The sequence below is a fragment of the Oncorhynchus keta genome, chromosome 15 (genome assembly GCF_023373465.1).
Source record: "Oncorhynchus keta strain PuntledgeMale-10-30-2019 chromosome 15, Oket_V2, whole genome shotgun sequence".
In the NCBI taxonomy this organism is placed as follows: domain Eukaryota; kingdom Metazoa; phylum Chordata; class Actinopteri; order Salmoniformes; family Salmonidae; genus Oncorhynchus; species Oncorhynchus keta.
This window is the reverse complement of record NC_068435.1, coordinates 20,571,102-20,597,658: the sequence shown is the minus strand read 5'-3', so window position 1 is coordinate 20,597,658 and position 26,557 is coordinate 20,571,102. Positions and strand designations below refer to the sequence as shown.

At 42.6% G+C, this 26,557-nt stretch overlaps 1 pseudogene; it reads right to left on the bottom strand.

Moving 5' to 3' along the window:
• Nucleotides 1-26,557, bottom strand: part of LOC118395199 (ephrin type-B receptor 1-like) — a 387,061-nt pseudogene that overhangs the window by 28,230 nt on the left and 332,274 nt on the right.

The window sequence follows — 26,557 nt, the reverse complement described above, 5'->3', positions numbered from 1 at the left end:
CTTAATTTACTCAGTTAATGAAGAGATTTAAATAAAATGTTACGTAGTTAGATTGGTAAAAACAGTCATTAATTGTTTGATTTTAAAATTGACGCATTAACGCATACATGACTCCGGGATATTTTGTCATAACGTTTTTAAAATGTAATGATATTGAATATTGACCTAAAATATCGTCCATCAGCCTCCTCGGCCCCAACAAATCCATATCGGTCATTCTCTATTTTGAATTGTAGAGGACAGTCCATAAGCACAGACAAAGGATATCACGGATCTGGAAAGGCTATGTGTTCTCCAGTCTCATAAAACATTTTAGAAAAAGGCCCAGTGTTGTTATCCTTGCAAGGGGCGGGAGCAAGGGGCGGGAGCAAGGGGCGGGAGTATTGAAAACAGAGGTGCCAATTTTGACACCTACCTTATTGAGAATTTGTTTTATTACTTGTTAAACTAAATCTATTTCTCTGACCAATTTTGTTGGTATAAAATATACTTTTCTAATTTTTGGAACATACAATACAGCTCCGTATTTGAATTATTTATTTAATAGCATTTTTGGGTAATTTTTATCAAGCGTGCCAATCATTTCAGTAAAATCCCTGAACTACCCCTTTATAGTTTTAGGTATTGCATGTTCATTTCCCATTCAGTGCACCACTCATCACAGTTTGTGACTCCATTACCAACAGCCAGGGTGAAAAAAAATACTCCTTAAGCATTTCAACCAAGAAGAATCAATGTGGAGTTGTTTCTTCCAAAGTGGGTAGTTTTCTACCAATGAGTAGTAATTATAAAACTGTCTGTCAAATCCTGAAGAGAAAAGATCGGACATAATCTATTCCTGAGCATTATTATTAGTTAGCGGGTGAGAGTGGAGGGGGAAAACACAAGCTGAATAGGAACACTTATCACTGTTTTTCCCTCGCCTTCAAATTGCTTGATGATAAGCGTGGTTAGCGCTGTTGCCGTCTCTCTAACATCTTCGTATTTTATTTCTCCACTTATGTTAATGGCTTTAAATCTCCATAAGATAGCCTCTGATACAATCAACTGTGAATGCCAACTCTTCTGAGGGTTTGACCGGGGGAGAAATGGCACACCGCATGTACAAGGCAAGCAGGTACAAGCTCCGCAAACCCATTAGAGATGCAAAAGACAATATAGACTCAAACTTGAATTGATGTTCGACAACTCAGACTCACGACTTACAGTATGTGGCAAGGACTACAAGAGAATACAAAGGAAAATCCACCTGTGTGGTGCCCACCAAAGCCTCCATCCCAAACCAGCTTAAAACATTCTATGCTTTCTTTGAGGCAGACAATATGGAGCAGTCCAGGAAGACTCTCGCTGCTCCGGGCGACCAGGTGCATTCGCTCTCCAAGGCTGATGTGAGGAAAACTCTCAAAAGAGTGAAAACTCACAAAGCAGCCAGCCCAGATGGCATCCCTGGCCGCGTCCTCAGAGTGTGTGTTGACCAGCTGGCAGTCATTTTCTCTGACATCTTCAACCGGTCCCTGTCCCTGTACCAGGCTGTAGTCCCCGCTTCAAAGAGACAACCATCGGCCCACTGCCCAAGAAAAACAAGGTGACATGCCCAAATGACTATCGCCCGTCGCACTCACCCCGGTCATCATGAAATGCTTGGTGAGGCTGGTCATGGCCCACATCAGGGCCAGCATGCCAGGCACACTGGATCACTCTAATTTGCCTACCGTTCCAACAGATCTACAGAAGATTACATTTCCAGAGCTATTCACACAGTTGAAAACACATCTGGACAAGAGGAACACCTATGTGAGAATGCTGTTAATTGACTACAGTTTAGCCTTCAACACTATTGCTTCCTCCAAGCTTGTCACCAAGCTCAGAGCCCTGGGTCTGGAAACCAGCCCCTGCAACTGGAATCCTGGAGTTCTTGATGGGCAGATCACAGGCTGTGAGGATTGACTCTTAATGTTGACACTACCCATCCCGGTAGCGGGATAGTTGTCATCAGCAACCGCTGAATAGCATAGCGCCACAGTCAAATAATATTAAAAAATATTCATATTCATGAAATCACAAGTGCAATATAGGAAACACAGCTTAGCATTTTGTTTTAATCCATCTGTCGTCTCAGATTTTGAAATTATGCTTTACAGAGAAAGCAATCCAAGCGTTTGTGTATCGATAGCACAACATAACATTATGTACACTAAGCATTAAGTAGCTAGGTCACGAAAATCAGAAAAGCAATCAAAAAAATGTTTTACCATTGATGATCTTCAGATGTTTTCACTCACGAGACTCCCAGTTACACAACAAAAGTTCCTTTTGTTCCATAAAGATTATTTTTATACCCAAAATACTGACATTTGTTTGTTCAGAAATCCACAGGAAAGAGCGGTCACGACAACGCAGACGTATATTCCAAATAATATCCAGAATGTCCACAGAAACATGTCAAACATCTTTTATAATGAATCCTCATGTTGTTTTTAAAATATATATTCGATAATATATCAACTGAGTGTGTAGGTTTTTCAATAACAGAGGGAGGAACAATGGCGGCTTTACTCAGTTGTGCAAAACTCACCTATCCACTTACGCAATGTTATCCGTCACGCTCATTTTTCAAAACAAAAGCCCGAAACTATGTCTAAAGACTGTTGACACCTTAGGGAAGCCATAGAAAAAGGAATCTGGTTGATATCCCTTTAAATGGAGGATAGGCATGCATAGAAACAGAGAGGTTTCAAAATAAGAGGCACTTCCTGAATGGATTTTCCTCAGGCTTTCGCCTGCAATATCAGTTCTGTTATACTCACAGACAATATTTTTACAGTTTTGGAAACTTTAGAGTGTTTGCTATCCCAATCTGACAATTATATGCATATTCTAGTTTCTGGGGCTGAGAACGTTTTTTAGCCAAAAATGAAAATACTGCCCCCTACACACAAAAAGGTTAACACAGGGTCCCCCATAGGGTGTCTTCAGTCCTCTGCTGTACTCCCTGTTCTCCCACGACTGCATGGCTTTGCATGACATCAACTCGCCGACGATACCAATGTTTTAGGCCTGATAACCAACAGCGCCGAGTCAGCCTATAGGGAGGAGGAAAGTGAACTGGCATTGTGGTGCCAGGACAACAGCCTCTCCCTCAACTTCAGCAAAACAAAGGAGTTTGCTTGCCTTGCTTTAGGCAACTTTACAGTGTCAGTCAATGGCCAAAGAGTGATAGGACCCTGGCTCAATCATGGTTAGCTTACACAGCCCTGAGAGATGAGTCAGTCAATGTTACTTAGAGCAGGAAAGGGATGACCTTTGCCCTCTACGTCGGATCAGGAAGGGGTGTATTTTCCCTCAATGCTAGAACAGGTTGTTTTTAGTACTCAGCATGATAGAACTGTGTGTGATTCAATCACGGTTACAACTCTGAGAGGTGAGTGTCAAGCAATGTCATTTAGAAAGTGGAAAGGGATGTTTTAGCCCTCAATGTTCAATCAGAAGGGGTGTTTTTTTCCCTCTATAGTAAAACGCAAAGGACATGGAAGGGTTGGTTTTGCCCTTAATGTGGCCTGTGTTTGTGATCGAACCAGGCTGAGTGTCAATCAAGGGTGTCAGTCAAGGTCATTTAGAATGTTGAGGGACTGTTTTGCCCTAAATGATAGTACATGATGGACAATTGATATGTGTTTTGTCCTATTTAACTAGGCAAGTCAGTTAAGAACAAATTCTTATTTACAATGGCGGCCAAACCCTAACACTGGGCTAGTTGTACGCAGCCCAATGGGACTCCCATAGGGCGGCGTACATGGCCAGTTGTGATACAGCCTGGAATCTAACCAGGGTCTGTAGTATATGGTGTTGTGGTAGTGAACTTACCTCTTCCTGTGCTGTAATGCTGTAACTTGTCGCTGTACACCGCTTCCTTGGTGTACGCCCGTTTCCTGATCACAAATCAGAGAGAGAGAAAGAAAAGTTGTATTTTGTGGAAAAAAATAAAACATAAAAACAACTTTAGGATGAAAGGAGGAGTCAGGAGGAATCATTAAATCTGTCTCGGAGTCTCACTAACCGAGGCCTGAAAGCGACCGGTCTGAAACTGAATCAGTGGCTTAGGGTTAGAGTTAGCTGCAGCGACAAATGAAGTGTAATGAGAATGAGCTGTTTTTTAATTAGAGATGTGATACCATCTCTGTAGCTTTTCATCTGTCTTCCTAACCTTCTCCTCTGCTCCTACAGTCATCAAACACCCTGTCATGTCTGATAGGGCGCTGTGGTACTAACTGGTAGCATATGGCACGGCTGCAAATTCTAAATTCAACTTAAAGGTTTCTGAAGAGAGAGGGGGTGGGGGAAAGTAGCATGGTGCTGTCAAACGCTTTTGAGAATAAAATTGGTTTGAGTCAGTTAACTCAGGTCAACTCTGCGTGAACACTTTGGTCCACATGTGAAATGGACGATTCATAGAGAAACTCATAATACAGATGTGGAACAGTTACAGAGCCTTCACAAAGTATTCACACCCCTTTACATATTCCACATTTTGAATTCAAAATGGATTAAATTTAGAAAGGTTTGAACATTTATTGAAAATGAAATACAGAAATATTTAATTTATGTAAGTAGTCACACCCCTGAGTCAAAAAATGTTAGAATCACATTTGGCAGCGATTACAGCTGTGAGTCTTTCTGGGTATATCTCTTAAGAGCTTTGCACACCTGGATTGTACAATATTTGCAAATTATAATTTTTTAAAGAATTATTCAAGCTCTGTCAAATTGGTTGTTGATCATTGCTAGACAGCCATGATCAAGTCTTGCCAATTATTTTCAAGCCGATTTAAGCCAAAACTGTAACTAGACCACTCGGGAACCATCAATGTCATCTTGGTGACCAACTCCAGTGTATATTTGGCCTTGTTTTAGGTTACTGTCCTGCTGAAAGGGGGATTTGTCTCTGAGTGTCTGTTGGAAACAAGACTGAACCAGGTTTTCCACTAGGATTATGCCTGTGCATAACTCTATTCCGTTTCTTTTTATCCCAAAAATCTCCCTTGTCCTTGCCAATGACAAGCATTCCCATAACATGCAGCCACCACCATGCTTTTAAAAAATGTATTTAACCGTTATTTAACTAGGCAAGACAGTTAAAAATGACGGCCTACACCGGCCAAACCTGGACAACACTGGGCCAATTGTGCACTGCCCTATGGGACTCCCAATCACGGCCAATTGTGATACATCCTGGATTCGAACCAGAGAGTCTGTAGTGACGCCTCTAGCACTGAAATGCGCCGAAATGAGGAGTGGTACTCAGTGATGTGTTGTGTTGGATTTTCCGCATACCTAGTGCTTTGTATTCAGGACATAACATACATTTTTTTAGTTTTCCTTTAGTGCCTTTTTGCAAACTGGATGCATTAGGTAGGCCGTCAATGTTGCAAGCTGGATGCATTAGGTAGGCCGTCAATGTTGCAAGCTGGATGCATTAGGTAGGCCGTCAATGTTGCAAACTGGATGCATTAGGTAGGCCGTCAATGTTGCAAGCTGGATGCATTAGGTAGGCCGTCAATGTTGCAAGCTGGATGCATTAGGTAGGCCGTCAATGTTGCAAGCTGGATGCATTAGGTAGGCCGTCAATGTTGCAAGCTGGATGCATTAGGTAGGCCGTCAATGTTGCAAGCTGGATGCATTAGGTAGGCCGTCAATGTTGCAAACTGGATGCATTAGGTAGGCCGTCATTGTTGCAAACTGGATGCATTAGGTAGGCCGTCAATGTTGCAAACTGGATGCATTAGGTAGGCCGTCATTGTTGCAAACTGGATGCATTAGGTAGGCCGTTATTGTTGCAAGCTGGATGCATTAGGTAGGCCGTCATTGTTGCAAACTGGATGCATTAGGTAGGCCGTCAATGTTGCCAACTGTAATGCATTAGGTAGGCCGTCAATTTTGCAAACTGGATGCATTAGGTAGGCCGTCAATGTTGCAAACTGGATGCATTAGGTAGGCCGTCAATGTTGCCAACTGTAATGCATTGGGTAGGCCGTCAATGTTGCAAACTGGATGCATTAGGTAGGCCGTCAATGTTGCAAACTGGATGCATTAGGTAGGCCGTCAATGTTGCCAACTGTAATGCATTGGGTAGGCCGTCAATGTTGCAAATTGGATGCATTAGGTAGGCCGTCAATGTTGCAAACTGGATGCATTAGGTAGGCCGTCAATGTTGCCAACTGTAATGCATTGGGTAGGCCGTCAATGTTGCAAACTGGATGCATTAGGTAGGCCGTCAATGTTGCAAACTGGATGCATTAGGTAGGCCGTCAATGTTGCCAACTGTAATGCATTAGGTAGGCCGTCAATGTTGCAAACTGGATGCATTAGGTAGGCCGTCAATGTTGCCAACTGTAATGCATTAGGTAGGCCGTCATTGTTGCAAGCTGGATGCATTAGGTAGGCCGTCAATGTTGCAAACTGTAATGCATTAGGTTGGCCGTCAATGTTGCAAACTGTAATGCATTGGGTAGGCCGTCAATGTTGCAAACTGTAATGCATTAGGTTGGCCGTCAATGTTGCAAACTGTAATGCATTGGGTAGGCCGTAATTGTTGCCAACTGTAATGCATTAGGTAGGCCCTCATTGTTGCAAACTGTAATGCATTAGGTAGGCCTTCATTGTTGCCAACTGTAATGCATTAGGTAGGCCCTCATTGTTGCCAACTGTAATGCATTAGGTAGGCCCTCATTGTTGCAAACTGTAATGCATTAGGTAGGCCTTCATTGTTGCCAACTGTAATGCATTAGGTAGGCCTTCATTGTTGCCAACTGTAATGCATTAGGTAGGCCTTCATTGTTGCCAACTGTAATGCATTAGGTAGGCCTTCATTGTTGCCAACTGTAATGCATTAGGTAGGCCTTCATTGTTGCCAACTGTAATGCATTAGGTAGGCCTTCATTGTTGCCAACTGTAATGCATTAGGTAGGCCGTAATTGTTGCCAACTGTAATGCATTAGGTAGGCCTTCATTGTTGCCAACTGTAATGCATTAGGTAGGCCGTAATTGTTGCAAACTGGATGCATGTTTTTGGTATGCCGTCATTGTAAATACGAATTTGTTCTTACAGTTTCTTACAATCGCTTACAAGCGTTTACTTATACTTGAGATACTTTTTCTAAACTCATAACACACCTATGTCACTCAATTAGCCAAACAGTACATTTTCTGCTCAAAACCACATTTTGTTAATTCAATACCAACTCTACATTTCAAAATGCAAAAAAAACTTTCTCTACATACACTAACTCGATCAAAACACGGCAAACCCAACTCAATATCTAATCATTCAGTCAAAACACTAGCACATGTTTTCTATCCAAGAGGAACATATACAGTAGTCAATCATAGCACAATGACTTTCAAAATACTAACAGTTGATGTCATTACAAAAACGACATTACTTGTCATGTTTCAGTTCTACCTGCATCAATAGACCATATGAAATCCATTGTTTTTTGTAATTCAGTTTCCGTTTACTGTAAACCACTCTACATTTTTTGGTTGAGTGTCGAATGTGTGGTTTTTTGGCAACATACTATCTAAAAGTGAATGAGTCATCTTTACTTCAACAACACATCCAACATACATGGTCTTTGGTTCAACAACACATCCAACATACATGGCCCATGCAATCACAAATATCCTCATGTTTCCTCCCAGCGGCTCCCTTTCTGCTTCTGGCACCAGTTGTTGGTGGAGGTAATCTAAAACCAAAAGAAGGCGCTCAGTGTTGTAGGGACCAATCTGGCATTTCTGCAGGACCAAACCAGCACTCGAGGCTGCAGCACAAATTGTGATATTTGCTCCTCTCTGACCCGGCACATGAACGGTGGCCCTATTTCCGAGGACGTTTCTTCCCCGCCAACGTGTTTTGCCCTGCCTTGTCTACATAAATTATTTAATGTGGGGTCTGATTAGCCTCCAACTCCATGACTCTCAAAAGAAATCTAACACAGTATGCGTAAATGCTTTTTAGTATGTCCTACTGTATGTACTGTAACCCACGATTACATGTAGAGTAGCATAGTGTAAAACTCACTATAGAGCAAGTCATGTTGAATAGACCCGCTCACTGTTCCTTTCTTTCAAAAGGAACTCGGGGGGACTGAGAGAAACTGAGAGAAATTCAGAGCAGAATTGAAATTCTGAAATTCTATTGATTCTAATGATAGAAGAAGCATTTACATTACATCATTACATTAATGTAATGTAAGAAGCCCTTGTTAAATGCATTAACTTACCTGTTGGTTTGCTGAAAATTCTGGATAATGGAAGCCACGGTTGACCATCTGAGATTAGGTTGGACGCTTTCACCCGTATCTCTCAGTGATAGACCCTGGTTTATCACATGGTCTATGATGGTGGCTCTTATTTCATCAGTGACAGCAGCTCTTACTCTCCTTTGAACACCACCACGCATTCTTACTCATCTCCCCCTACCTCCCCTTCTCCCTTGTATTGGTCCAACTACTCCCCTGCCTGGTCCAGCTACTCCTCTCGCTGGTCTAGCTACTCCTCTCCCTGGTCCAGCTACTCCTCTCCCTGGACCAGTTACTCCTCTCCCTGGTCCAACTACTCCTCTGCCTGGTCCAGCTACTCCTCTCCCTAGTCCAACTACTCCTCTGCCTGGTCCAACTACTCCTCTCCCTGGTCCAGCTATTCCTCTCCCTGGTCCAAATATTTTTTCTCTCTCTGCTCCTCTGTGTTGTTCTGTATCCACACTGAACAAAATCAATCCAAAGAGTCCCCTTTGTACTGTGTATGTCCATGCAATTGAAAGAACTTCAACACCTTGCTATGTCTCCGATTAAGATTGGAATAAACTGTGGTTGGTCTATTTTACACAATTTACAGTAAATCAGATATGTTTCAATGGAGACTGAATGTTTCAATGATCTGTTCATTCAAAATGCTTATCAGCTGTTTCAATATAGATTTTGAGCGTCTGTTGTTGCAGAAGTCGAGGCTTTATACTTCTTAATTTCTGGCTGTGTGCAAGCATTTGTAAATAAGACAAGAAAGATCCATCATTTTGGTATTGGGTAAGATTGTATGTAAAGAAAATGTAAGCATTTTAGAAACTAAATTGAGTGCATATTCTGTGAAAACAACATTAATTGTGTTAATGGTATGGTCCACAACAAGATGGATGTTGTGCTAATTGTGTTCATGTTTTGAAAATGTGACTACAGATTGGACAAAAGGATGTTAGCAATTGTAAAAAAAAAAAAAAACTGTAACTGACTTGCCTAGTTGAATAAAGAATAAATAAAAATAATTAATTAAAAAAATTACATTAAATGTAGAATATGTTTTATTCTGTACAGGCTTCCTTCTTTTCCCTCTCCAAAGTGTAATCGACTGAGGGACCTTACAGATAATTGTAAGTGTGGGGCACAGAGATGTTAAACACTGTTATTGCACACAGAGTGAGTACATGCAAGGCTATAAGACAACAACATGTGGAACAAGTCAAGGTGTGTGAATACTTTCTGAAGAGGCTTTGTTTCCTTTTCACTGTGATTACCTTCTGCTGGCCATGTGTGTAGGTATGTATGTGAAAAGCCTACAGACAGGCTCCATTGCCTGCCTGTCTGTCTGTGTCTGCTAACGGTTAGGTTAGGTAAGGTGTGTGTGTGTGCGTGCACGTGCGTTTGTGTGTGGGAGGCACACCCGTTGGACCATAAACACAGCCATGGTGGACATGTTGACCGTACAGTACCTGCTGCAGACGATGGAGATGGCCACTAGAGAGACGATGAACACCAATCCTGCTGCAGCCGAGCCAGCAATCAGAGGAAGCTGCTCCCTCAACTCTGATTTATAGTCATCTACATAGACAGAGACAGAATGTGAGAGAGAGAGAGAGAGAGAGAGAGAGAGAGAGAGAGAGAGAGAGAGAGAGAGAGAGAGAGAGAGAGAGAGAGAGAGAGAGAGAGAGAAAATGATCAATAGAAAGTGAGAGAAAGTATTTCAGTGTTTCTGTTGCCATACCTAATCTCCCTGTCACAGTCTGACAGACACAAAAGAACACCTTGGAATTTCTACTAGGGGTGTTCAAACACAAGCTGCTCTTCGACAGTCAAAAATACAGCTAAACGTTAGCAACGAAGTATGTCACAAGTTCAGAGGGTAGCCTAAATAACTTCTAAAGACACACTAAACTGCCTCAGTCCTGTCTCATGACCTTTAGCAAGATTTAGCATGCTGTGGGAAAACTGACAGCAATGGGAAAAAAGGAGAAGAAAGAAGAAGTCTTTTGAGCGGTGATATAGTAGCTTAAATATCAACAAAATAATAAGCTAGTACTCATAGCACACTTGATAGTTTGAATTATAGGCCTACTATTTTTTTCCCCTGTAAAGGGTGAGTGTGCTATTTCTTTGTGAAGCTGTATTCAGTCTCCTAAACTCAGACAGGTGAAAATGGTGATTGGCTTGAAGAATCAGAAATCAACTGTCTGAGTGCTATAGCTGGCAGTAAATAACAGCACATTACAATCAGTCAGGTATCAACACCTGACTGTGGAGAATAGGACTCCTCACTGACAAGCTATAACCATACACACCTTACTGATGAAAGGCCAATCATCTCCTCCTCATTGCACCTGTCAATCAAATGGTTGTGGGGGGCAGTTGAGGGGTGTGGGGCTGAAGAGACCTGGGGGATTTGTGTAAAAATGTGATGACAGACAGAGGAGAGGGATTGTCAACTGTGAGAGGAGAGGAAAGGAAGAGGGAGAAGAGTCAGTCAGAGGGGAGGGAGGGAGGGAGGGAGGGAGGGAGGGAGGGGGAGGGAGGGAGGGAGGGAGGGAGGGAGGGAGGGAGGGGGGAGGGAGGGGAGGGGGGCAGAGGTGGGTAGACAGTGATGGAGACTGGGAGGAGATGGGTAGTGCAGGAGAAAGGAGGTGGGGGAGGGAGGGAGATGTGGGGAGGACAGGGGAGGCAGGCACTATAGAGGGTGAGACACATAGGGGTTGACGGAGGAACGGATAGTTGGGAGATGGATATAGGATGGGGAAGGCAGGGATGAAGGGTGAGGAGGGGGTGATGGACATAGGGAATGGGGAAGGTAGGGAGGGAGAGTGAGGAGGGGGTGATGGCCATAGGGGATGGGGGAGTCAGGGAGGGAGGGTGAGGAGGGGGTGATGGACATAGGGGATGGGGGAGTCAGGGAGGGAGGCTGAGGAGGGGGTGATGGACATAGGGAATGGGGAAGGCAGGGAGGGAGAGTGAGGAGGGGGTGATGGCCATAGGGGATGGGGGAGTCAGGGAGGGAGGGTGAGGAGGGGGTGATGGAAATAGGGGATGGGGGAGTCAGGGAGGGAGGGTGAGGAGGGGGTGATGGACATAGGGGATGGGGGAGTCAGGGAGGGAGGGTGAGGAGGGGGTGATGGAAATAGGGGATGGGGGAGTCAGGGAGGGAGGGTAAGGTACATTGGATGGGGGAGTTAGGGAGAGGGTGTGAGGCTAGGGTGATGGAAATAGGGGATGGGGGAGGCAGCAGGGGAGGGTGAGGAAGGGGTGGGTGAGGACATAAGGGAAGGGGAGGCAGGGAGGAAGGGTGAGGAGGAGGCGGGTGAGGGACATAGGGGATGGGGGAGGGAGGGGTAGGGTGTGATGGGTCCCTCTGTTCCTCCTTCACCGGGTGCTAATTGTCTCCATAAATGTCGTGCTGTGGCAGCAAGCCAGAGGATGTACCATCAGCTGGTCCTCATGCTGTCTGGCGTGTGTGGTGTGTGTGCGTGTGCGTGTAAATGTGCATGCGTTGGGTAAATACTAATCAGAGCGTGAGGAAGAGGGAGGAGAGGGTTATGCTGCTACATCTGCTCTACACAGGTAACTACAGATGATGATGGAGAGCCTCATCATCATCACTGTAACTGTATAACAGAACAGGTTGTTTATATGACTGATAATCACCTTGACCATACAATAGCCTCCTATTGGAGGGAAGGAAGGATAAAGGAAAAGAAGGATGGAGGGTGGGTGGGTGGGGGATAGAGAGAAGGAAGATTAGGAGGAGGTTTGGTATTTGTGATGTCAAGTGGAGATTTTCTCTTAGACTCGGATCATGCATAAGAACATCAGTTTAGTGTTTTACCCTCCAATGGTCAGGGTTAGGGCTGTGGCGGTCATGACATTTTGTCAGATGGTAATTGTCATGCAAATGATTGCCGGTCTCACAGTAATTGACCTCTAATTAACATAAACATGCTTAAATGCGCGTTGCGAAAATGAACATTTTCAAAAGTTGAATAAGTCCATTTAATATAGCTTCATCCATCATTTATTTAGTTGTGATAGGCCTATAAATCTGTTAATGTCTTAGAAATCAAAACAGAGTTGCATGATGAAACTATACAGATGATTTGGAAAGGGTCGCAAAAAAAGGTAGGCGTTCTGTTCCTCGTGTTTCCAGCGGAAAGACAGAAACTGCATTGTTGCTATGCTTCTCGAGCAAGAACGTTGGGGGATATCTAATCAATGGAAGATGGAATAAAAATGACAGAATTAAAAGTGAAATGAAAAAAAAAGGCTACAACGACCAAAAGCCAACAGGTAGGCTGCTATGTACGCTATGATCTGAATGGAGTTATGTGTAGGCTAACTGTAGGACAAGTTAGCTAGCTTCTCGAGGTTTGATGCAGTCAAGATGGGTACTATGTAAGGATAAATAACGAACAAGAGGTTAGTCTAGCACAAGATAACAGTGGTAGTGGTCTCTCCCTCCAGTACTCTGAGCCTTCCTTGTCTTACAAATTCACACACAGTATAGTCTCCGCACCCTAATAGCCTACAGAGTCTCTCTCTCGCTCTCTCTCTCTCTCGTTTAATAAAGTAGCAAAACAATTGGCTTTTCTGCTGCTTCCTTCACTCGGATCAGACCAGTTGTCCTTTCAGAACAGGTTTAAAAAATGTATGCATACTGGGTCCGGGGCTTCCCCATGTTCTTTTCGCTATGGGAACTCTAACTTCCATCAGTATTTGTCCTCAACATTCAGATTATTCAAATTTAATCATGAGGTATTTCGAGAGTGAATAAAGGGCATTTAGCAAGTTTGGTAAACTACTCATCAGTACCATTAATTTGCCCTATTTTGGATTGGAATAACCGTGACCAACAGTCATAGGGAATATTACTGCGGCCATGACTCGTGACTGCCGTTGTGGTGGTTTACGGTCACCATGACAGCCCTAGTTAGGGTTAGGATTCGGGGATGGTAAGCTGATCCTAGATCTGTGCCTCAAAGGGTAAGTTCTACTGGAGTGTTGTAAATCATCTGACAGTATATTGCATAGGAAAGAAGACGTATGCTGTGTTTAGGAAATACAGTACGCCCACACACGAACACCTGGACCCAAACTCACACACCAGTGCAGCAGATGTTGCGCCCCCCTGAACAATCCAACCCCTAGTGGCAAATAATTAATCACATCAGCCACTAATCACAGCTAAGCATTCTGGGATAGCTGCTCAGCAACAGACAGGCTCAATGAAGAACCAATTAGTTAAGCAGTTTGGATCAAGCACAGTCAGTTACACACAAGAAGAGAAGCTCAAAACCACCAATCTCAACTCTCATATAGACACACAATCTCATACATTATGAAACATTCACAAACATGTTGTGACAGTGATCCACACTCTCCACTGTCACATTCACAATCCCTCTACCGTCCTGGTCTCTATCCACACTCTCTATCTTTCTCTCACACACACACAAACTAACACATGCAGCTCCCCACCACCATCCCCCACCATCTCTCCTCGCCTCCCCTCCTCCTCTTGGCTTATTGCATGGTCCTTACCATCTGTGAGGGTTTGGAAGCACATCTTGCCGCTGTATTTGCCAAAGCCAGCCACAGTCCTGGCCCGCACCTGCACGACGTAGACCGTGCCCGCCCGGAGGCCCTCCACGCGGGCTGTGTTGGTCTCGCTGCGCACCATGGTGGAATTAATCTCTGCATGGTCCTGGAGGAGGACAGGGGAGAGAGAGAGATACCAGATGAATGTTGCAGAGAGGCAGAGCAGATCATTTGTATAATCCAGGAGGGGACATAATGGAGGAGACAGAGAGGAAGAGACCAGGGGCCGTATGTCTCGCAGGTTAGCGTTTTTCGTCATGAATCTTGTTCTGGAGGCAGCTCTACAGAGTTGTCACTAGCTGGCACAGCCACAAAGTCATAACATCTGCACATTTTTGTTTTAATGAATCTTTACAATATAGACAATTTTGACTTTGCAGCTGGCCTATCTAAGGGGAAGGCAGTTCACTCAACCAGCATACGTCTAAAGTGGTGGTTTCTTTAACCGTGAAATCGGGGTCATATGTACTTTATCAGACTTCTCAGAGTAGGAGTGCTGATATAAAATCAGTCTGACCTTCTAGAGCACAATTAATGATATATCATTGACGGGGGGGACCTGATCCTAGATGCATTATACGGAGCCCGGTTAGCATTTAAGGAAACCGTTGTATTATCTCCCCTATGCTGCGGGAAGTATTCAGCAACCAACAGTCAGTAACGTTGGCTGCCTTTGCCACAACAGAGGTAACACTGGCATTTTATTAGATTGTTTTGTTTATCCGACACTCTTATCCACAGTGACTCACATGGCATAAGAGGAGAGAAAGGATCCCACTGGGCACAGACATCAATTCAACGTCTATTCCACATTGGTTCAAAGTCATTTCATTGAAATGATGTGGAAACAACGTTGATTAAATCTATGTGTGCCCAGTGGGATAGAAAGGATTGATATTCCAAAAAGGCATTACTTTGCTAAAAAACAGCTGATAGAGGGAGCTTATGTGTTGTGTAACAGCCTCCTCCACCATAGAAACTTGAAAAGTTCAAATGAGTCATATGCAATTTGGATGCACTAATGGGCCTATTCAACACAATGGCACCAAAGTGGTCTCTAGCTGGCCATCCCCTTGTCCTTGACAGGTTTACGTAACTGTTACGACCACAGATGAAAACTTTAATTCTGGGGTTGAATGACAGTATGTATTGTTAAAGAGCCACTGAAAACGCCGATTGGCACGTGTTTTTCTGTTGCTCATTAGACAAATGAGATTTCAGTCTTGGAGGTGTGTTTCCTGACCGATTCAGCTTGGTTGATGACGTTTGTCCCCCATGAGACACTGTAGACGCGGAAGCATATTTCACTTCCTCATAATCCCCAGAATGAATCTAAGATAACTCAAGAAATGTATAATTAATTTTGACATTCTTGCCAAGGATGTTTTAGTTGCACAATTTTACATCTAACTACGGTGCGTGGTGCAGTAGTTCTCAAGTTTAAAAAATGTGTGACTCGTTGTCTTATGTAAACAGTCGGAGCTACTGAGCAGGTTTGCCTCACTGTCTATGCTATTGTATAGAGAGCAATATCCGCAGCTGTTCACCCCATGTTAGTGGTGTCATGACGTGGCCCTTTTTGGGTATAGCTAGTGGCTTCCCCTCTCTCTCTCCTACATCCAGGTTCTGTTATCTCATCTCGTAAACTCCTGGAGGAGACTCTCCTCCTGGCCATGCAGAAAGAGACACACAGAGAGAACAAAAGATTTCACATAGTGAACCCCTAAATGCCCAAAATGAGGATTTGATATAAAATGTCCACTTGTGAGAAGGTGGGAATGGTCTGTGGACACTTAAGGGACGGGTATGATGAGTGTGTTTCATTTGGTGACCTCAGAGAGGACAAGAAACACGCATTAACTATATCTCTGAATATGTACAATTCTCAATTATGGGGTTTGCATCTAATTATTGTATAAAATGAATGAGTAAAGATTAAACTATTTGTGAAATGATCTAAATTGTAAATTGTAAATTGATGTTAAACCTTTAATAAAGTTTAACTCAGTCATTGGCCCTCACCCGTGAGCACAGACATGATCTGGCATCATGGAACAGCCTTTTCTATTGTTACAAATAAAAAAACACCTGAGGAAATCTTCTTCAGACCACAAAAACCTCAGTGTCCGCTAAGGTTACAATGTTGTTGAATTCCTAACCATACCATGTGAAGCAATGGCTACACAGGGGGAAATGGTTCAACTCTGAGACTATCGATCCCGACAGAATAAGAGCAAATGTTAGATACTAATTACTAGTCTGCAGCTAGAAATTATGTCAACCTGGGATGCGAAGACCGACAACCGCCGAAACATCTATGCTATGAGAACATTTCTGAATGGTACTCTGAAGTATCCATACTAACGATGAAAGACTGATCTTCAGGGAAGCAGAGAGCGAGACGATGATGAACTGACTCTCCAACAGACAGACGGACGATTCCAACAGAGATTACAATGACACACTGGGCGTAAATATATATTGATTGCAATTATTCCCGAATGAGTGAGCGTTGATGTGCAAAGGATTAGCATTTTAGTTCATATAATTATCAACTGTGTAGTGACTCTTGTGTTCTTTCCTGTCTTTTCAGTCCACACCCACTTCCCTTTGTCCACCAATCCGTCATATCGGCTCAGCCCACTAGGGAACCTCCCCTATCATTTCCTTGTCACCATATCTACTTGTTTATACATTTCTGTGATTATTTAGTTAGTTAATAATTCAATGGTTAAGACAATTTATGTATGGAACATTCATAGTAAAGGCTGGGTTCATGCAGATAACCAACAATTTACGACATTTGGAATGAGACTAACGTGAGGTAAAGAATAATTCATTAATTAGAAGACTAATTGATCAGATATTAAAATATCTGAAGAGTTATACTAGGAAAATTATAACTTTGTAATCTGAAGATTTTCCTTGGTGCCCCGACTTCCTAGATAATTACATTTACATGATTAGTTTAATCACATAATAATAATTACAGAGAATCGATTTGATAAAATAACAGTCTTGACTTTAATGATGCCAAAGACACGACAGTGGGGAAATGGACATATCAAAACCCAACCTTCACTTACCCGATGTGACACAGGGAGGCTCCAAACTCCATTTTAGACCAGACTGACTTTATGAACAAAATGATCCTATTTACATTTTGTAGTCAATTCTGAGACTAGAATAAATGTTTCTGACTCATATCGATGCCACATATAGTAGACTATTTTGAAAGTGATTCAATGCTTTTTAAAGTTAGTCACTCTTTAAACAAGCTCACATTCACGCATACACATGCACGCATGCACACACAGACACGTACACAGAGACGCACCCCCCCCACACACTACCCCTCTAACCACCCATATACACACACAGCCACGTACACAGAGACGCACCCCCCACACACTACCCCTCTAACCACCCATATACACACACAGCCACAAATAGTAATGAATTAAGGCCCATTTGTCTATGAGTCACATTGTAATATAGTTCCAAACTGCAGTATTTACTGCTGGCTTTAGAAGTATTTAGAGAGAGAGAGAGTTCAATTAGTAAAGGAAGTTGTTCTGTGGTGTCTGAAGTGGCAGACTGCTAATTATGACAGAGGACTATTTCCACCTACAGAATGTGTTTGTTTTCACAGAAAGGAACAAAGCAACGCTTCCAAGTTCCATTGGCAGAGAAATGTTTTGTGCCATTTTCTTATTCTGTTTTGGTTTGATTGGCTATTTCAGAATGTGAGTTCAAAGGATTAAACAAATGTATGGTCGAAACTGTATAACTAAATCCAGTAAGACTTTATAGACCCTGAATGTCTAACAGTCTGTGTGCATGCAGGCATGTGTGTGTGTGTGTGTGTATGTGTGTATGCCTGCCTGTGTATTGGGGTGGCTGTGTGATATGTTTGTGTGTGTCCTGTCTGTGCAGGTGTGTAGGCCCAGTGTCCATCACCTTAAATGAACCAGCTTGGCCCAGCCTGCTAGTGCTAGAAGGCTTTGGTCCTGACTGGTGCACTATCTGCTATGGGGATAGGAGGGGGTAACTGTAATTAGCTAGTCCCGTCACCGTCACAGAGTGAATAGAGACAAAAAATAAGCATGCACACCGACACTACACTACACTACACCCACACCTGCAGGCAGCTGATATACAGTGAGCTACAAACAGTTACACGTTGTTGTTGTTTTGGTTCTGTACACTTGCACTTTGGAATTGAAATGTATTTTCATCCATATCGGGTGAACCGTTTATCCCGGACTACAAAGGGAAAACCAGCCACGTCGCAGACACCAGCGTCTTGCTTCCCATAGGGCTAAACACCTTCTTCACCCACTTTGAGGATAATACAGTGCCACTGACGCGGCCCACTACCAAGAACTGTGGGCTCTTCTTCTCCTCGGCCGACAAGAGTAAGATATTTAACCGTGTTAACCCTCGCAAGGCTGCCGGTCCAGACGGCATCTCTAGCCGCATCCTCAGAGCATGCTCAGACCAGCTGGCTGGAGTGTTTACGGACATATTCAATCTCTCCTTATCCCGGTGGAGAAGGTCCTCAGGTTCCTCGGTGTACACATCACAGACGATATGAAATGGTCCACCCACACAGACAGTGTGGTGAAGAAGGCACAACAGCACCTCTTCAACCTCAGGAGGCTGAAGAAATGTGGCTTGTTCCCTAAAACCCTAACAAACTTTTATAGATGCACAATTGAGAGCATCCTGTTGGGCTGTATCACCACCTGGTACGGCAACTGCAACGCCTGCAACCACAGGGCTCTCTAGAGAGTGGTGCGGTCTGCCCAACACATCACCGGGGGCAAGCTACTTGCCCTCCAGGACACCTACACCACCCGATGTCACAAGAAGGTCATAAAGATCATCAAGGACAACAACCACCCGAGCCACTGCCTGTTCACGCTGCTGTCATCCAGAAGGCGAGGTCAGTACAGGTACATCAAAGCTGGGACCGAGAGACTGAAAAACAGCTTCTATCTCAAGGCCATCGTGTTAAATAGCCACCACCAGCCAGCTTTCACCCCATTACGCAACCATGCACCTTAGAGGCTGCTGCCCTATATACATAGACTTGGAATCATTGCCACTTTAATAATGGAACACTAGTCACTTTAATAATGTTTATATAATGTTAACATACTGCTATACTCAACTCATATGTACAGTATATTCTGTATTCTATTCTACTGCATCTTAGTCAATGCCACTCCGACATCTAATATTTATATTTCTTCATTCCCATTTTTTTACTTTTACATTTTTGTGTATTTTTGGGAATTGTTGCACTGCTGGAGCTACCAGCATAAGCATTTTGCTACACCCGCAATAACATCTGCTAAATATGTGTTTGTGATCAAATAAAATTGGATTTGATGTGATTTGAAATTACAGCACTTTTTGTCGGAGGTTTACCGACACTTAGGTTGGAGTCATTAAAACTCGTTTTTCAACCACTCCCCAAATTTCTTGTCAGCAAACTATAGTTTTGGCAAGTCGGTTAGGACATCTACTTTGTGCATGACGCAAGTCATTTTTCCAACAATTGTTTACAGACAGATTATTTCATTTCTGATTCACTGTATCACAATTCCAGTGAGTCAGAAGTTTGCATACACTAAGTTGACTGTGCCTTTAAAAGTTTTGGAAAATTCCAGAAAATAATGTCATGACTTGAGAAGCTTCTGATAGGCTAATTGACAGAATTTGAGTCAATTCGAGGTGTACCTGTGGATGTATTTCAAGGCCTACCTTCAAACTCAGTGCCTCTTTGCTTGACATCATGGGAAAATCGAAAGAAATCAGCCAAGACCTCAGAAGAAAATGGTATACCTCCACAAGTCTGGTTCATCCTTGGGAGCAATTTCCAAATGCCTGAAGGTACCACGTTCATCTGTACAAACAATATAAACACCATGGGACCATGCAGCCGTCATACCGCTCAGGTAGGAGACGCATTCTGTCTCCTAGAGATGAACGTACTTTGGTGCGAAAAGTGCGAATGAATCCCAGAACAACAGCAAAGGACCTATATCCACAATAAAACGAGTCCTATATCGACATAACCTGAAAGGCCGCTCAGCAAGGAAGAAGCCACTGCTCCAAAACCGCCATAAAAACGACAGATTACGGTTTGCAACTCCACATGGGGACAAGGATCATACTTGTTGGTGAAATGTCCTCTGGTCTGATGAAACAAAAATAGAACGGTTTGGCCATAATGACCATCGTTATGTTTGGAGGAAAAAGGGGGATGCTTGCAAGCCGAAGAACACCAGTCCAACTGTGAAGCACGGGGGTGACAGTATCATGTTGTGGGGGTGCTTTGCTGTAGGAGGGACAGGTGCACTTCACAAAATAGCTGGCATCATGAGAAAGGGAAATTATGTGGATATATTGAAGCAACATCTCAAGACATCAGTCAGGAAGTTAAAGCTTGGTCGCAAAGGGGTCTTCCAAATGGACAATGACCCCAAGAATACTTCCAAAGTTATGGCAAAATGGCTTAAGGACAACAAAGTCAAGGTGTTGGTGTGGCCATCACAAAGCCCTGACCTCAATCCCATAGAACATTTGTGGGCAGAACTGAAAAAGTGTGTGCGAGCAAGGAGACCTACAAACCTGACTCAGTTCCACCAGCTCTGTCAGGAGGAATGGGCCTACAAACCTGACTCAGTTCCAACAGCTCTGTCAGGAGGAATGAGACCTACAAACCTGACTCAGTTCCAACAGCTCTGTCAGGAGGAATGGGACAAAATTCACACAACTTATTGTTGGAAGCTCCTGGATGGCTACTCAAAACGTTTGACCCAAGTTAAACAATTTAAAGGCAATGCTACCAAATACTAATTGAGTGTATGTAAACTTCTGACCCACTAAATCATTCTCTATACTATTATTTTGACATTTCACATTCTTAAAATAAAGTGGTGATCCTAACTGACCTAAGACAGGGAATTTTTACTAGGATTAAATGTCAGGAATTGTGGAAAAACTGAGTTTAAATGTAGTTGGCTAAGGTGTATGTAAACTTCTGACTAACTGTTGTCCCCCCATGTTTATTTATTTATTATTATTATTTTATTTAACCTTTATTTAACTAGGCAAGTCAGTTAAGAACAAACTCTTATTTGGCCTTTTTGTAGGTGAGTACAAACAAATTCTTATTCTTATTCCTCCAGCATCTTCATAAGGTCCTTTGCTGTTAGGTGAGTAAAGGTGAGTAAAAGTATTGGAACAAATTCACTTACAGTGTATGTGATTTAAGTAGTCAAAAGTGTAGTATTTGGTCCCATATTCCTAGCATGCGATAATTACATCAAGTGTGTGACTTGTTGGATGCATTTGCTGTTGGTTTTGGTTGCGTTTCAGATTATTTTGTGCCCAATAAAAATGAATGGTAAAATAATGTATTTTGTCTTTTGAGTCACTTTTATTGTAAATAAGAATAGAATAGAATTCTAAACACTTCTACATTAATGTGGATGCTACCATGATTAGGGATAGTGCTGAATGAATTGTGAATAATGATGAGTGAGGAAGTTACAGATACACAAATATCACATATCATACCGTACCAAGACATGCTAACCCAATCACATTTACTATAACATTGGAGATTTGAATTTTTTTTAGGGGGTATGATATTAATGCCTCTGTAACTTTGAATGCAGTTTCTCAGATATGCAACTACTGAAGAGACTACTATACCTCATCATGGAACACAATCTATAAACATTTCCATATACACTTTAATGAAATATAAGAAAGAGGAGGATGAAAAAGGACAGGAGAGCGACAGGAACAACGGAGAAGAGAATAGAACAGAATAGAGAGAGAGGCCCATATCCGGCCCACACCAACATCATTACCCAATCAGATCAGTGTAATTAGATCATGAGGGAAGCTTCATCATTGGCCAGATGAGGTAAACACTGCTATGAAATTTGGCCCACATATAACGATCTCTCCAATCACATTATGCTTTATTGAACACTCACTCCTGTGATGAAGAGGAATGTTAGCTCGTCCGCTAATAGGAAAATGCTACACCTCTCAAAGTTTAACCTCATAACAGGATATTAGTTTGTGTTATATGTGTTATAGCATTGGATAATTATATTGGGGGTATTTAAATGTTTACTGGTAATTTACCATGAAGGCAAAGAGTCAAATACATTTCTAGCCTCAACACTAATGTTCCTGCAATGCCTACTACTATACACACACCATGCAAAAGTGATATTGTACTTCCATTATGGCGTGATCTAAGTTGATAAACCTCCAAACATAGACAACTCATGAAAAGGAAAGCCAGGCCACCACAGAGTATTGGGACATCACTTTCGTTTTCATCAGCCATGGTTGGTTGAGCATTGACCACCTGCGGTTAGGATTGGCCCATTCCCGCTGTCAGTCAAACAGGGTATCCCAGGATCACACCCCCCTCTGCTTAATTTTGGGGGACAGGTGGGTGGGCAGATGGAAGATGGCCAATGGGGAACGATCTCTGGAGAAACAGCCAACAGGCCTTGTCATGCTCTCAGACAAATGGGTATTATATTTAACGTGAAGTAGCAGGTGGAGGGACAGCAGCTTGTGGACAGCCAATGAAAGGTTTTGCCAGGAGAGACCGCCCACTGTGAATGGCCCTCTCCTGCTGTCAGTCAAATGCAAGTTAGAAAATACACACCCTAACTTGCTATATTAAAAAGGGAAGGCAGGTGGGAGGGCAGATGGGAGAGCAGCCAATGGTGAGGCTTGCCAGGAGTGACAGACGGGGAACATTTTATGTCCTCTGCTCTCTGTAGTATCCCCAAGGCCACAGGTACCTAGACCAGGCAGTATTTCCTTCAACTAACACTAATAACAATGCGGGCCTCCTCTCCTGTTGGATTTGTCCCAAACATAACATTTGGGACATTCAGGACAAAAACTTAATTTCTTTGCAACGTTTTTTGCAGTATTAATTTAGTGCCTTATTGCAAAAAGGATGCTTGTTTTTGAATATGTGTATTTTGTACAGGTTTCCTTCTTTTCACTCTGTCAATTAGGTCAGTATTATGGAGTAATTACAATGTTGTTGATCCATCTTCAGTTTTGTCCTATCACAGCCATTCAACTCTGTAACTGTTTTAAAGTCACCGTTGGCCTCGTGGTGAAATCCCTGAGAGGTTTCCTTCCTCTCTGGCAACTGAGTTAGGAGGGACGCCTGTATCTTTGTAGTGACTGGGTGTATTGATACACCATCCAAAGTGTAATGAATAACTTCACCATGCTCAAAGGGATATTCAATGTCTGCATTTGTTATTTTTATACATCTACCATCTAGGTGCCCTTTGCAAGGCATTGGAAACCCTCCCTGGTCTTTGTGGTTGAATCTGTTTGAAATTCACTGATAGACTGACAAAACCTTAAAGATAATTGTGTGTATGGGGTACAGAGATGAGGTAATCATCCAAAAATCATGTTAAACACCCACAGAATGAGTCCATCCAAGGTATTATGTGACTTGTTAAGCATATTTTTTACACCTGAACGTATTAAGGCTTTCCATAACAAAGTTGTTGAATACTTATTGACTCAAGAAACTGCAGCTTTACATGTTTTATTCATTTTTAAAAATGTCTAAAAACATAATTCCACTTTGACATTATGAGGTATCGTGTGTAGGACACAAAATCTAAATGTAATCCATTTTAAATTCAAACTGTAACACAACAAAATGTGGAAAAAGTCAAGGGGTGTGAATACTTTCTGATACATAGTAGACTATATAATATGGTTCGAAATTCTATATCTATACAGTACCAGTTAAAGGTTTGGACACACCTACTCATTCAAGGGTTTTTCTTTATTTTTACTATTTTCTACATTGTTGAATAATAGTAAAGACATCAAAACCATGAAATAACACATGGAATCATGTATTAACCAAATAAGTGTTAAACAAATCAAAATATATTTGAGATTTGAGATTCTTCAAAGTAGCCACCCTTTGCCTTGATGACAGCTTTGCACACTCTTTATTTATTTATTTATGCTACTGATGTGAATGAAAAGCCTAAGGAAACTATACCATCAGTAAACAATGTCAATCACAGAGGCACCATGGCTTACATTACTATACCATAAGCAAGGAATTACTATATTCATTACGAATTCAAATAACCCGCTTGAAGCTGATATTAAAGGATATTTAAAATGTATTCATAATCTGCATATTACAGATATATAGCAAATAAAATGTTGAAACAGCTTAACTGTTAGTCTTTTTTTTTTAAATGATTCCCTGAAGTATAGCACAATACTAAAATATGGCATTACTATATTCTCTCTGTCTACAGTTGATGGGTATCATGCATGCTATCTCCTTTCAACTCTAGCCCTGCCATTATGAATGATAAGCTACTTACAGTGCATTTTTACTGTGAGAGATGGGATGTATAGCTGCGTTCACACGCTCACTATAAAGACACAAGCAAAAGTCACTCTTGAAAGGGAAGAGAGGGGGCCTCTCACTAAGACATGATAACAATAATCGCTAGCTAAGCATTGGCAGCACACACACACACACACACACACACACACACACACACACACACACACACACACACACACACACACACACACACACACACACACACACACACACACACACACACACACACACACACACACACACACACACACACACACACACACACACACACACACAACTAACTCAGATTACTCACTGGGGGAGCTCAAAGCTCTGAACAACTCTCTCAGGATTGGGGGAAAGCGAAAAAGGTTGGGGATTTCGGAGGAACAACAATGGGTCGCCTTGACTCATTTAGTTTGTTTATCCTCCTTTTATTTCTGACATCTGCAAACACTCGGAGGACTTAGATCTATGTCTCTACACTACAGCTCACCTGAGAATACAGCCTGGGCCTACAAGAGATGGGTGTAGCACAGACCAATGAGAACAAGAGGAGAAAAGAGGGAGAGCTGCTGAACGAGAGAAAAAGAGAAAGAGAGAAAGAGAGGAGAAAGAAATACAAAGAAGTCTGAAAGTTTAAATACTATGGGAGCCAGGGAATAGAGTCAAAATTCAGCTTTTCTAAAGTTCCCATTATAAATCATGACATTGTTGTGTGCATATTGAGCTGGGATAATAATGTGAGGTTTCAGTCAAGGCCAACTGAGAGAATAGATTAATGATAAAGACATGAGTTGTGTTTGGAGTTCAATGGGAATTACAGTGGGCAAAAGCACAGTGGGTAATAGTGATGTTTGGTCGACAGTGGACAACTCTGGAGTTCAATGGGAATTACAGTGGGCAAAAGCACAGTGGGTAATAGTGATGTTTGGTCGACAGTGGACAACTCTGGAGTTCAATGGGAATTACAGTGGGCAAAAGCACAGTGGGTAATAGTGATGTTTGGTCGACAGTGGACAACTCTGGAGTTCAATGGGAATTACAGTGGGCAAAAGCACAGTGGGTAATAGTGATGTTTGGTCGACAGTGGACAACTCTGGAGTTCAATGGGAATTACAGTGGGCAAAAGCACAGTGGGTAATAGTGATGTTTGGTCGACAGTGGACAACTCTGGAGTTCAATGGGAATTACAGTGGGCAAAAGCACAGTGGGTAATAGTGATGTTTGGTCGACAGTGGACAACTCTGGAGTTCAATGGGAATTACAGTGGGCAAAAGCACAGTGGGTAATAGTGATGTTTGGTCACAGTGGACAACTCTGGAGTTCAATGGGAATTACAGTGGGCAAAAGCACAGTGGGTAATAGTGATGTTTGGTCGACAGTGGACAACTCTGGAGTTCAATGGGAATTACAGTGGGCAAAAGCACAGTGGGTAACAGTGATGTTTGGTCGACAGTGGACAACTCTGGAGTTCAATGGGAATTACAGTGGGCAAAAGCACAGTGGGTAATAGTGATGTTTGGTCGACAGTGGACAACTCTGGAGTTCAATGGGAATTACAGTGGACAAAAGCACAGTGGGTAATAGTGATGTTTGGTCGACAGTGGACAACTCTGGAGTTCAATGGGAATTACAGTGGGCAAAAGCACAGTGGGTAATAGTGATGTTTGGTCGACAGTGGACAACTCTGGAGTTCAATGGGAATTACAGTGGACAAAAGCACAGTGGGTAATAGTGATGTTTGGTCGACAGTGGACAACTCTGGAGTTCAATGGGAATTACAGTGGACAAAAGCACAGTGGGTAACAGTGATGTTTGGTCGACAGTGGACAACTCTGGAGTTCAATGGGAATTACAGTGGGCAAAAGCACAGTGGGTAACAGTGATGTTTGGTCGACAGTGGACAACTCTGGAGTTCAATGGGAATTACAGTGGACAAAAGCACAGTGGGTATTAGTGATGTTTGGTCGACAGTGGACAACTCTGGAGTTCTTTGACTCCTCCCTGTTTGGCAATGCTACTGCAATCCACAGAACCACTGAGTCACACAGACACACACATAATATACACATACATTATGTTCTTCTATCCTCGTGGGGACCTAAAATGTATTTCTATTAAAAATACACACATATACACACACATTCTGTTCTCTTGAACACAGACCTCAGTAACCAGAGCCAGCTGAGCCAGTTCAGAGCATCCC